Below are 12606 nucleotides of genomic sequence, written 5' to 3' on the forward strand. Positions count from 1 at the left end.
TTTAACCACTTTTATGCTTCATAGTTAGTAGATTATTAATCTTGAAAAAAGAAAAGTATTTGTATTTTCAATAGATCAATCACTTGCTCAAAAGTTACTTCAACCATCACCCTCCCACATCCAGCCCGGTACCGGCTTAGTTCATAAAGGCCCTCATCCACCTTTAGACTCAGTTCACAGAGACACTGCACCCCATCTAACTCCCTATCCTTTCATAGAGACATTCTCTTCTTCTCCAACCCTCCCAGTTTACTGGAAACTCTTCTTCCTCTCCCCCATCGATTCAATCTGGCACTCTCCTACCTCTCCAACCCAGTTAAGCTGGTACTCTTATTGTACTCCCTCCCCCAACCCTCTCAGATAATGCTGGCAGTCTCTTTCCTTCCTTCCCCCAACCCAAAGCACCAAACATAGCCTTTTCCCCTTTCCCTCTCCCCTTCAGTACCATCCATTTCCTCCTCCCTCCAATTGCAATCCAGTCCCCTCCCGTTCTTTACCATCTATTTCCATCTTCCCTTTCCCTTTCATTCCCCTTTTCCCACCCCCCACCCCTTTCACTGCATCCATTTACTTCTTTTCACTGCTTTCCACTTCCACTTCCTCTCTCAATACCACCTATCCCCACCTCCCCTTTCACAACCATCAGAGCAGAAACTGGAACACAGCTGTAAAAGGCTGCCCGAGTTAAAAATGGGTGAAGAATTGGTGATATGAAGCTCCATAAACAAATCCCATAGGTTTGTGAATACAATGATGAAAGTACTTACATTAGCTTGTCCATAGATTAAATCAGTTCCTGTTAACTTCACCAAAGTAAACTTGGCTTGTCTATTCATCTCTGAATAAAGAATTTAAACAGAACTGAAATATATTTTTGTTACAAGTGTGTGGATGTTAGATCTAAGCATTGGGCAATAAAAATGTTGTTGACAGATTTGTAATAATAGACACCACCTAAAGATCTATCAAAAAAAACCTGTTGTGTTGATGTATTGGCTTTATATTCTGCTAAATAAGTACTGCAGTCTCATCTTGAGGGGAGGTGACTTTGCAGAGTCTAAGCCTCTGGCAGATGGTAAGCTTCAGCATGTTAAGGGAATTTAAATCTGCTTGCAGTGTCTCAGTTAGATTTAGCCCTGGTGCTGTAATCTGGCTTTGGTGTATGGAATTGCTGGGGACACACACAAGGATTTCCTCCAGAATCTTCAGTTATACTGGCTACGCTCAGTGAGCACATTCACACTGAACTACTGACTCTTTAGGGGACAGATTTGATTTTCACCCAAAATGGGTGGCAAGTCAGTGGAGCACCACAAAAATATAACTTTTAAAAAGTTTTGTGGCCATTTTTTTAAGCGGCCTCCAGCGGTTCCTTTAAAGACTGCTGGTTAGGCCTCTGAAGACCTGGTACAACTAGGCGGAGCTTACACTACACAAATTCTGCCCATTTGTCCCTGTATTTTGCAATGGGGTCCGGTGTAGAACCCCGATTAGCATAGAAAAGTAGCCTTACGCCTATTTCAGGTAGGAAGGCTGCGCATCCATTCGCAGGCCCATCTGAATAGTGCCTTAAGTGAACCCTGGGCGTTAATGGGGCGGCTGAGGTGCCCCCCAAATTTTCAACTCTTGATCCCCCATTTTTCAGGCACAAACAAAACGGCCATGAGTTCAATTCCTCTCCCTTTATTTGCTCACATTCATGCAAATTTAGTTCACGTGCACAACATTATTAATTCAAATTTTTTTTTGAAATTGTATCAGCAGGCAGATGGTGCTGCTACAGAGTGTAGAATGGGAAGGTTAAAACAGGGAGTTAATTGGCAGATGGGAGGGGGTAATTTGGTGACATTGTGAAATCAATGCTTCCCAAGGTTTGTCTCTTACACACATGCATGCTAACCATCAATGTTTTAAGGTGACATTCAGCATTTCAATCTACATGTCAGCTTTTCAGCGCTTCACAAGAAAAATCAATGTTTTTCACTGAGACCATTGTCGGTATACACCAACAAGATTAGTTGTAGAGTACAACCATCGGATCAGTTGGAGGCGAGAGTGATAGCTGTTATGACCAATCAGATTGTTTGTAGAGCATACATGACGGTTGTCAGAACGAATGAGATTGATTGGAGGTTGGGCTAGAGGTTGTCAGAAGCAACCAGACTTTTACTTTCTTCTGTTGGTGTTTCCACACTAATTTGTGGCAGAAAAATTTAAAGTGAGCTGCTAAAGAGTCACTGATTCAGGTTTGTTTACATCGTATTTGATCCTAGCTAAACTGAACTTAAGAAATAAATTGTTAAAATGCAGCTTTTAAAGCCCTTTCACTTTCCTCAAAGGAACTTGCTGGGACATGTGTGATTGTTGGTCTTATGTGATGATTTATTTTCTTCAAGACTGGTTAGTCACTTCTTGAGATAAGGAGAGTGTTCCCTGGTGTGGGTGCATTAATTAGCTTTATTTGAGTACTTCTGTCATTGCACTTGGAGAATCAATAAGATAGGAAGTGGGTTGGAGTGATAGTGAAATTTATTTCATTTAAAATTAAGCAAATTAAGATTTGCAGTCAAAATTAAAGCATTCTCCAAAATATGAGAAAAGGCACAAAATAAAGGGTCAAAAATCAAAATTGCCAGATCCTCCTAGAGAATAATTTAATTCCTTCATCATTCACGTTGCCTTTCAATAACTTCTAAACCCACACCTTCTGCAAACTGGACTTTTGTGTACCATGGTAAAAGTGATTGATGTCATAAACCTACACCTGCAGCTGAAGTTATGACAAGCCTGTATGGCACTGTACTTTCAATCCTTCATATATCATGAGGCTGACTTTCAGCTGCCAGCTGTTTTTGGCTATAACTGCTTTTTTGAAGCTGTTGATCAGCTTTAGCTAGTTTTCTAGAGTAGTATATATATATAATGATGTGAATGAGTTTAACTATGCCTTAAAGATCATGAGGAAAAATTCGATGAGGGCCATTTTCGGGCGGGGGTAGTGTGATGCGCTAGTACTCCGTGCCCGATGGACCCTACGCAGGCAGCACGTGAACTTTGTGCTGCCTGCTAATTATCATGATATCTTCGTGCAGCCAGCGCAACCCGCACTGCTGAGAGGCTGCACGGAGAATGAGGAAGTTGGAAATGGGGCGTGCACAGCACACGTCATCAGCAGCCTGCACCTCTTAAAGGTGCATGTGCACATTTCAAATGGCAGGTACACAGCTTACATGGAAGAGGGAAAGATGGCCACAAGAATAGCAGGACCGGCACGAGAGAGGGCTCCACACTTCGCTGATGGTGCTCTGATGGTGGAAGGCGTGGACAAAAGAAGGGCCAACAAATACCCGCAGGGTGGCCGGAGACCCTCCAGACTGCAGCTCCGCAGGCACTGGCAGGCTGGGACTCAGGAAGTAAACGCCAGGAGCATTGCACCACGCATGTGGGTGCAGTGCCGAAAGAAGTTCAATGATTTGACACGTGTGGTCAAGGTGAGTGAATGCAAGTGTCAAGTGGCACATCCTACCAACTGTACCACTGCTCCACGCATCACACCCCCCATCACCCACCCACCAACAAACACTACCTGTCCATACGCAATGCTGCACTCAGCATACTGCATCTCACCCGCACAAAGTACCGCACTTGCAGGCCACACAACCACCACTCACAAGTCACACAAACTGGCAACTATTCGACCACGACAGGCACATCACCCACACATCTTGCAGGACACTCACTGATGCACTGTTCTCTGTCTTGCAGGAGAATGTGGCGTATAACAGCCGGCAGCAGGAGGGACCTGAGGGTGGACGGGCATGTTTACACGTCCCCACCCCCCGAGAGGAGACAGTGCTTAGGATCATTGGGCGGGCTGTCACTGCAGCCGTCACAACACGCCGCACTGGAGGTCCCGATGAAGAGGGTCTCTTCATATCTAATGCTCCTTCTCCTTTTCCACATCTCCCTCCTCCCATAATCTTTTCTGACTCACGTGCTGCAGATGCTGTCAGCACACACGTCTTACTTGCTCCTCTCCCCACTCCACAACTCAATCTGTTTCCCTTTGTCATTGCAGTTACCCAAGAATACGTGACGGCACCGTCTGAGGAGGAGGAGGAGGAGGAGGAGGACACTGAAGCCACACCGTCACTCAATCTGACACTTGCTTCCACCAGCTCAGAGACTGACACTGCGCGTCCTTTAGAGGTTAGGTAAGAGGAGGGATCTGCACGTGATGAGACACCAGGCACAAGTGCACAGGAGCCGGGGCGGAGGGAACGGATACCACAGGAGCCAACTCACCGGAGGGCGAGGTCGCTCACTAGTTCTGCTGTAGAGGAGTCAGATGAGGACTTTGACAGGCCAGGCCACAGAAGACGGCTGATGGGTGTATACCAACAAATGCTTGGGGCACTGGAAAACCTGCCAGAAAGCCTGCAGACAATGAGAATGGGCATGGAGGAGTCCAGCTCCAAGTTGGCACAGGGCTTTGCGCAGAGCTTGGAGCCCATCCTTTCCAACATGGAACGGGTAGTCACCTCCATCACCTAGGGACCTCACCATGATGCAGCATCTGATGACTGATGTCACAGCTTCCATTGCAGGACAAACATCTGCCATCCAAGGTCTGACTGCTGCATTTAGAGCCCAGACTGCTGCTTTGGAAGTTGAGACAGTAGCTATCTTGGGTCTGGGGACAAAGTGGAACGGGGCTTCCAGGGCGTCACAGCACTCCAGCAACCCGTTCTCCAGCTGATCACCAGGATTGCTGAGGCGCCGCCCTTGGAGATAGGCAGTGGCGCCATGACAGTTCGACCTGCTGTCCTCTCTCAGGACGACAGGCTTCCTGCTCCCACCCCTGCCTCTCCACCAGTGTCCCTATTGTTGCCTATCAGCCAGCTAAGCCAGACTGCTGCAGCCCATGCTGCGATGGTGCAGTCTGTAGCCGGACCCTCCCGGCCCAGAGCTGCTCAAGGTCATCCTCCAAGGCATCCGCACGCTCCTCCATTGAAGGCCAGCAGCCTCCCACCACCCATGCTCCAGCCACTGGGAAGCACCTCATAGGAGCACTGTGATAGGTGAAGGCAAACGAACAAAAGGCACTAAGGGAATGCACAAGGGTGAATAGTTCTGTTATGTTTGCATAATTTCACTTATTCATTGATAAATGAGACTTTGATTTTGCATTTGGTGATGGTTTTTATTTATGCAATGAGCTGACAGGGATACCAATGTGTAATCAGATGGAGGGCGATTTGATTGTCTTGTGGGAGCGGAAAGGTGGGGAGTGTAGGACTGTTGGTGAGTTGGGGTATGTAGTTCAAATTATTGATAGCGGGCACGGATCAGGCGAGCACGCGGAGCCCTTGTAGACAAGGCGTGTGGTTCCTGTTGCACCCTTGCATCTTCCTCCACTTCCTCTTCCGGCTTCTCCTCCTCCTCCTCCTTCTCCTCCTCAGCCTCTTCCTCCTCAGACTCCTCCTCCTCCACCTCTGGCTCAGGGCCTTCTCCAATTATTGGTGGCAAAGGCCGGTCTCTCATGATGGCGAGGTTGTGCAGCATGCAGCATGCCACCACAAATCTGCCCACCAGCTCAGGGGAGTACTGCAGGGCTCCTCCAGACTAGCCCAGGCAGCGGAAGCATTGTTTGAGGATGCCTATGGTGTGCTCCACGATGTTGCGTGTGGCAGCATGACTCTCATTATAGGCCTGCTGTGCACGTGTGTATGGATTCCTGACCGGTGTCTTGAGCCACGGCGTGAGGGGATAGCCCTTGTCGCCCAGTAGCCAGTCTTTGACTTGCTGAGTCAAGTACTTTTTAAATGTGATGAGGGCTTCTGCGTCTACCACCCTTTCAGGCAGTGAGTTCCAGACCCCTACCAACCTCTGGGTGAAAAAGTTTCTCCTCAACTCCCCTCTAATGCTCCTACCATTTACTTTAAATCTATGCCCCCTGGTTATTGACCTCACTGCTGAAGGAAATAGGTCCTTCCAATCCACTCAATCTAGGCCCGTCATAATTTTATACACCTCAATTAAATCTCCCCTCAGCCTATCCAATCTTCCCTCATAGCTAAAATTCTCCAGTCCTGGCAACATCCTCGTAAAATCTCCTCTGTACCCTCTCTAGTGCACCTTTCCTCCCTTGCTGCTCTTAACAGCCTGGGACTCATTTCATCCAGGCTTGGCAATTTATCTACTTTCAAAGATGCTAAACCCCTTAATATTTCCTCTCTTACTATGTTTAACCCATCTAATATTTCACACTCCTCCTCCTTAACTACAATGTCTGCATCTGCATCATCACCGACTTTTGTGAAGACAGACACAAAGTATATTCATTAAGAACCATACCCACGTCTTCCGCCTCCGCACACAGGTTACCTTTTTGGTTTTTAATAGGCCCTACTCTTTCCTTAGTTATCTTCTTGCTCTTTATGTATTTATAAAACATCTTAGGATTTTCCTTGACTTTATTTGCCAATATTTTTTCATGCCCTCTCTGCTTTCCTAATTTCCTTTTTAATTTCACGCCTGCACTTTCGATACTCCTCTAGGCTCTCTGCAGTATTGAGCTCTCAGTATCTGACATAAGTTTTCCTTTTTTGCTTTATCCTACCTTGTATGCTCCTTGACATCCAGGGGGCTCTAGATTTGGGAGTCCCACCTTTTTTCTTTGTGGGAAAATATTTGCTCTGAACCCTCATGATCTCCTCCTTGAATGCCTCCCATTGCTCTGACACTGATTTACCTTGAAGTAGCTGTTTTCAGTCCACTTTTACTAAATCACTTCTCAGCTTAGTAAAATTGGCCTTTCCTCAATTGAAAACTTTTACTCCTGGTCCATCTTTGTCCTGTTCCATAACTATGCTAAATCTAACTGAGTTATGATCATGACCACCCTTCCATCTGTCCAGCTTCATTCCTAAAATTAAGTCCAGAACTGCCCCCTCTCTAGTTTGGCTTGCTCCGTGCTGGCTGAAAAAGTTCTCCTGAATGCATTTTAAGAATTCTGTGCTCTCTATACCTTTTACACTGATTCTATCCCAGTTAATATTAGGGTAGTTGAAATCCCCTAATATTACTGCCCCATTGCATCCCCCATCCTGATAGTGTCAGTTTGAGGGGGTCCAAAATGTAGGTAAATATGTGTGAACATATGTGTGAAAACTTTAATTGAACAATGGGTGGCCTTTAAAGAAGAGATCATTCGGGTACAGTCTAGGTATATTCCCGCGAGGGAGAAAGGTAAGGCAACTAAAGCTGGAGCTCCCTGGATTATAAAATTGTAAACAATTTTACAACACCAAGTTATAGTCCAGCAATTTTATTTTAAATTCACAAGCTTTCGGAGATTTTCTCCTTCCTCAGGCAAACATTTGCCTGAGGAAGGAGAAAATCTCCGAAAGCTTGTGAATTTAAAATAAAATTGCTGGACTATAACTTGGTGTTGTAAAATTGTTTACAATTGTCAACCCCAGTCCATCACCGGCATCTCCACATCTGGATTATAAAAGAGATAGAGAGTGAGATGAAGCAGAAAAAAGGGGTGTATGACAGATATCAGGTTGATAATACAAGTGAGAACCAGGCTGAATATAGAAAGTTCAGAGGGGAAGTGAAAAAGGAAATAAGAGGGGCAAAGAGAGAGTATGAGAATAGACTGGCGACTAACATAAAACAGAATCAAAAGACTTCTGTTGGCATGTAAACAATAAATGGGTAGTAAGAGGAGGGGTGGGGCCGATTAGGGACAGAAAAGGAGATCTACTCATGGAGGCAGAGGGCATGGCTGAGGTACAAAATGGGTACTTTGCATCTGTCTTTACCAAAGAAGAAGATGCTACCAAAGAGGAGCAAGTAAAAGAGGAGGTAGTTGAGATACTGGATGGGCGAAAAATTGATAAAGAGGAGGTACTAAAAAGGCTAGCTGTACTTAAAGTAGATAAGTCACCCGATCCGGATGGGATGCATCCTAGGTTGCTGAGGGAAGTAAGGGTGGAAATTGCGGAGGTACTGGCCATAATCTTCCAATCATCCTTAGATACGGGGGTGGAGCCAGAGAACTGGGTAATTGCATCCTTCTTCAAAAAAGGGTGTAAAGATAAACCCAGTAACTACAGGCCAGTCAGTTTAACCTCGGTAATGGGGAAACTTTTAGAAACGATAATCCAGGACAAAATTAACAGTCACTTGGACAAGTGCGGATTAATTAAGGAATGCCAGCATGGAATTGTTAAAGGCAGATCATGTTTAACTAATTTGATTGAGCTTTTTGATGAGGTAACAGAGAGGGTCAATGAGGGCAATGCGGTTGATGTTGTGTATATGTGTCCTTGGCCCAATCATCTTCAGCTGCTTCATTAATGACCTTCCCTCCATCATAAGGTCAGAAATGGGGATGTTTGCTGATGATTACACAGTGTTCAGTCCATTCGCAATCCCTCAGATAATGAAGCAGTCCGTGCCCGCATACAGCAAGACCTGGACAACATCCAGGCTTGGGCTGATAAGTGGCAAGTAACATTCGCTCCAGACAAGTGCCAGGCAATGACCATCTCCAACAAGAGAGAGCCTAACCACCTCCCCTTGACATTCAACGGCATTACCATCGCCAAATCCCCCACCATCAACATCCTGGGGGTCACCATTGACCAGAAACTTAACTGGACCAGCCACATAAATACTATGGCTACAAGAGCAGGTCAGAGGCTGGGTATTCTGTGGCAAGTGACTCACCTCCTGACTCCCCAAAGCCTTTCCTCATCTACAAGGCACAAATCAGGAGTGTGATGGAATACTCTCCACTTGCCTGGATAAGTGAAGCTCCAACAACACTCAAGAAGCTCAACACCATCCAGGACAAAGCATCCCGCTTGATTGGCACCCCATCCACCATCCTAAACATTCACTCCCTTCAGCACTGGTGCACTGTGGCTGCAATGTGTACCATCTACAGGATGCACTGCAGCAACTCGCCAAGGCTTCTTCGACAGCATCTCCCAAACCTGCCACCTTTACCACCTAGAAGGACAAAGGCAGCAGGCGCATGGGAACAACATCACCTCTCGTTCCGCTCCAAGTCACACACCATCCCGTCTTGGAAATATATCGCCGTTCCTTCATCGTCGCTGGGTCAAAATCATAGAACTCCCTACCTAACAGCACTGTGGGAGAACCTTCACCACACGGACTGCAGCGGTTCAAGAAGGCGGCTCACCACCACCTTCTCAAAGGTAATTAGGGATGGGCAATAAATCCATTGTGGACGCCCACATCCAATGAACGAATAAACAAAAAATATGGACTTCCAAAAGACGTTTGATAAAGTGCCGCATAATAGGCTTCTCAACAAAGTTGAAGCCCATGGAATAAAAGGGGCAGTGGCAGCATGGATATTAAATTGGTTAAGTAATAGGAAACAAAGAGTAATGGTGAACATTTGTTTTTCAGCCTGGAGGGAGGTATACAGTGCTGTTCCCCAGGGGTCGGTACTAGGACCACTGCTTTTCTTGATATATATTCATGACTTGGACTTGGGTGTACAGGGCATAATTTCAAAATTTGCAGATGACACAAAACTTGGAAGGGTAGTGAACAGTGAGGAGGATCGTGATAGACTTCAAGAGGACAGAGACAGGCTGTTGGAATGGGCGGACACGTGGCAGATGAAATTTAATGCAGAAAAGTGTGAAGTGATACATTTTGGTAGGAAGAACGAGGAGAGGCAATATAAAATAAAGTGTACCGCACATTAGGAAGGATGTGAAGGCCTTAGAGAGGGTGCAGAAGAGATTTACTAAAATGATTCCAGGGACGAAGGACTTCAGTTATGCGGATAGACTGGAGAAGCTGGGGTTGTTCTGCTTAGAGCAGAGAAGATTGAGAGGAGATCTGATGGAGGTATTCAAAATCATGAAGGGTCTAGACAGAGTAGATAGAGAGAAACTGTTCCCATTGTCAGAAGGGTCAAGAACCAGAGGACATAGATTTAAGGTGATTGGCAAAAGAACCAAAGGCAACATGAGGAAAAACTTTTTTACACAGGGAGTGGTTATGATCTGGAATGCACTGCCTGAGAGGGTGGTGGAGGTAGATTCAATCGTGGCTTTCAAAAGGGAACTGGATAATTACTTAAAGGGAAAAAATTTGCAGGGCTGCGGGGATAGGGCAGGGGAGTGGGACTAGCTAGATTCCTCTTGCAGAGAGCTGGCACGGACTCGATGGACCAAATGGCCTCCTTCTGTGCTGTAACCATTCTATGATTCTATGATTCTAACACAAGAATTCTGAGTGTGAACAATGAAATCTCAGTCTAAACACAAAGAACTCCCAGCCAAAGGTTTGTCTGAGAGAACTGATTGCCCTGCTGCAAAAAACTCACCTTTTGTTCACATGTGTCAATCACTGGTTTAAATGTCCAAATGGGTGCCGCTGCAACTCGCCTCCGTTTCCATGGCATCTTTCAGAGGCCAAGGGACACAGGTTAAGGGAAAGTTAAAATTGTTTGTTTGGCTGAATATACAAAATTTAACCCCCTTAACTGCTTCAACGGCGTTAATTGGACCTTTAAATATCGGCGCCGGCAAGACTTCTGGGTTTCAGAAGCACATGCGCACCCAGATGCGTCTGGGTCAAACCTGGCAGTCAGTGTTTTGGAGCCAGGATTCAGTCCCGCTCCCAAAACCAACCCATCCCCTACCCACCCGTTCTTGGGGATTAAAATTTACTCCCAGGTGTCTGAGGACAGTTCTCAACTGATTAACAGTTCATCTAATATCCCTAGTTCTATTACTCCAGAAACCATTGCAAACCCGAAAAGGAGAGGAAGAAGAGAGTTACAACAGCTGCAAACTTGACAAAGATTAAAGTAAGTCCAAAGGCAAGTAAGGTAAGGAATGGAGCCTTGCTAGTTTTGTGAGACATATTGATAGTGTCATGTGCAGAGGGAAGTAATTCAATAGGGCAGCTATATGTTTTAATGGGACTAGGGTTAGATAGCTTGGTAAAAGGAGAATGGAAGGGAACTGTAATTACTTTACATGCTGGTCTGAATCTTATAATGAATATGATGTCTGTCCTCAAAGGACAATTAGCAGAGAATGGTAAGCAAATTTACATTGAGTTACATTGAATCTACAGCACAGAAACAGGCCATTCGGCCCAATTGATCTATGTCAGCATTTATGCTCCACATGAGCCTCCTCCCTCCCTACTTCATCTAACCCTATCAGCATTCCCTTCTATTCCTTTCTCCCTCGTGTGCTTTTAAAGCTTCCCCTTATTTAAGGAAAAAAGAGCTAGGTTAGTGGGCTCTGGATTGTTGTTCGTCATTGGGGGTTTGTCAAAAAGGAACAGGAGCAACATTGATTTTAATCTAAAATAAAAACAGAAAATGCTGGAAATACTCAGCAGGTCAGGCAGCATCTGTGGAGTGAGAAGCAGAATTTCAGGTCAACAGAACATTAGTTTTAATGATTAGCTTGAGAAATAGGGTAAAAAACAACTTGTGTTTCACCCTCTGGAGAGGGTAAATTTTTCAGGAAGGATTGCGTTCATTGAATGGTTCAGGGGCTAGAAGACAAGCTTAGAATTTAGAATGTGCCATTGGGAAGTATTTAAACTAATTGAGATCAATAATCTGTAGCTGATTATATGGATATTTCCATGGATCAAAGTAATTTACATCGGGTGAACCACTCAAAGCACATTTGAAATTTATTAGGAGGCCAGCAAGGAACACCACAGGCACGCACAGTGACTAAACAGCTGCACCGAGACCACATTATCTGCCCCTATTGATCAGCAAGACATTTTGATCGTTTGTTTCCATTCTGCTGAATGCACAATATCTTTCTATAGGTCTTCAACTGCAATGGACTTAAAAAGATGATGTCCTTTAAAATGTTGTTATTCCAATCTGTGGCAGTGCATCTTGGCAGTGGTGCATTCATTCTTAGGGGAAGGAGAAAAAACTTGGTGTCCACAATGCATTGTAAAATGTATCCCATTTATTAAGCAAGAATCTTTTTAAGTCTCTTCCAATTTTTGCTCTTTTTCCTTTATCTTAAGGCAGTGACTCTACTGGTGATTGGCACCAGAGACACCAACAGCCCTCCAATACCTCACCTCGGTAACCATTCTTTAAGTTTGAGCCCAGACAGTGCGTGATGGCAGTTTACACAGCTTTGCAGTCCTCACTACTGAGCCTGAACCATTCCTTTCCTGACATCGGCAGACATGCGCATTTATCAACATGGGTCACTGAGTTTCAATCACAGGGTTCAAGGTAACTTCAATAGGGTCACATCAGACAGGTTTGAAATTCCTTGAAATGTTATCATAGTGCATGGCCAATTGGGAGCAAAAGGGCTGGCTGTTTTCCCTCTCCAGTCCAATGGGGTTGATGCAACTGAAACTAGTTGTAGCACCCCCATTGCCTTCTACCAAAGTTCACTGTTGTAGCAGTTTGGATGGATCTGGAATAGAACAACCTACATCCATGACAAATATTGCAGGTTTATCAACAACTAGATTTTGCTGGTTTGAAGGTAACTGAAGGCATTTACCAACAAATATATGTGTATAGGGTCTTAAACCCAG

The sequence above is a fragment of the Heptranchias perlo genome, chromosome 14, assembly GCF_035084215.1.
Source record: "Heptranchias perlo isolate sHepPer1 chromosome 14, sHepPer1.hap1, whole genome shotgun sequence".
Classification (NCBI taxonomy): Eukaryota; Metazoa; Chordata; class Chondrichthyes; order Hexanchiformes; family Hexanchidae; genus Heptranchias; species Heptranchias perlo.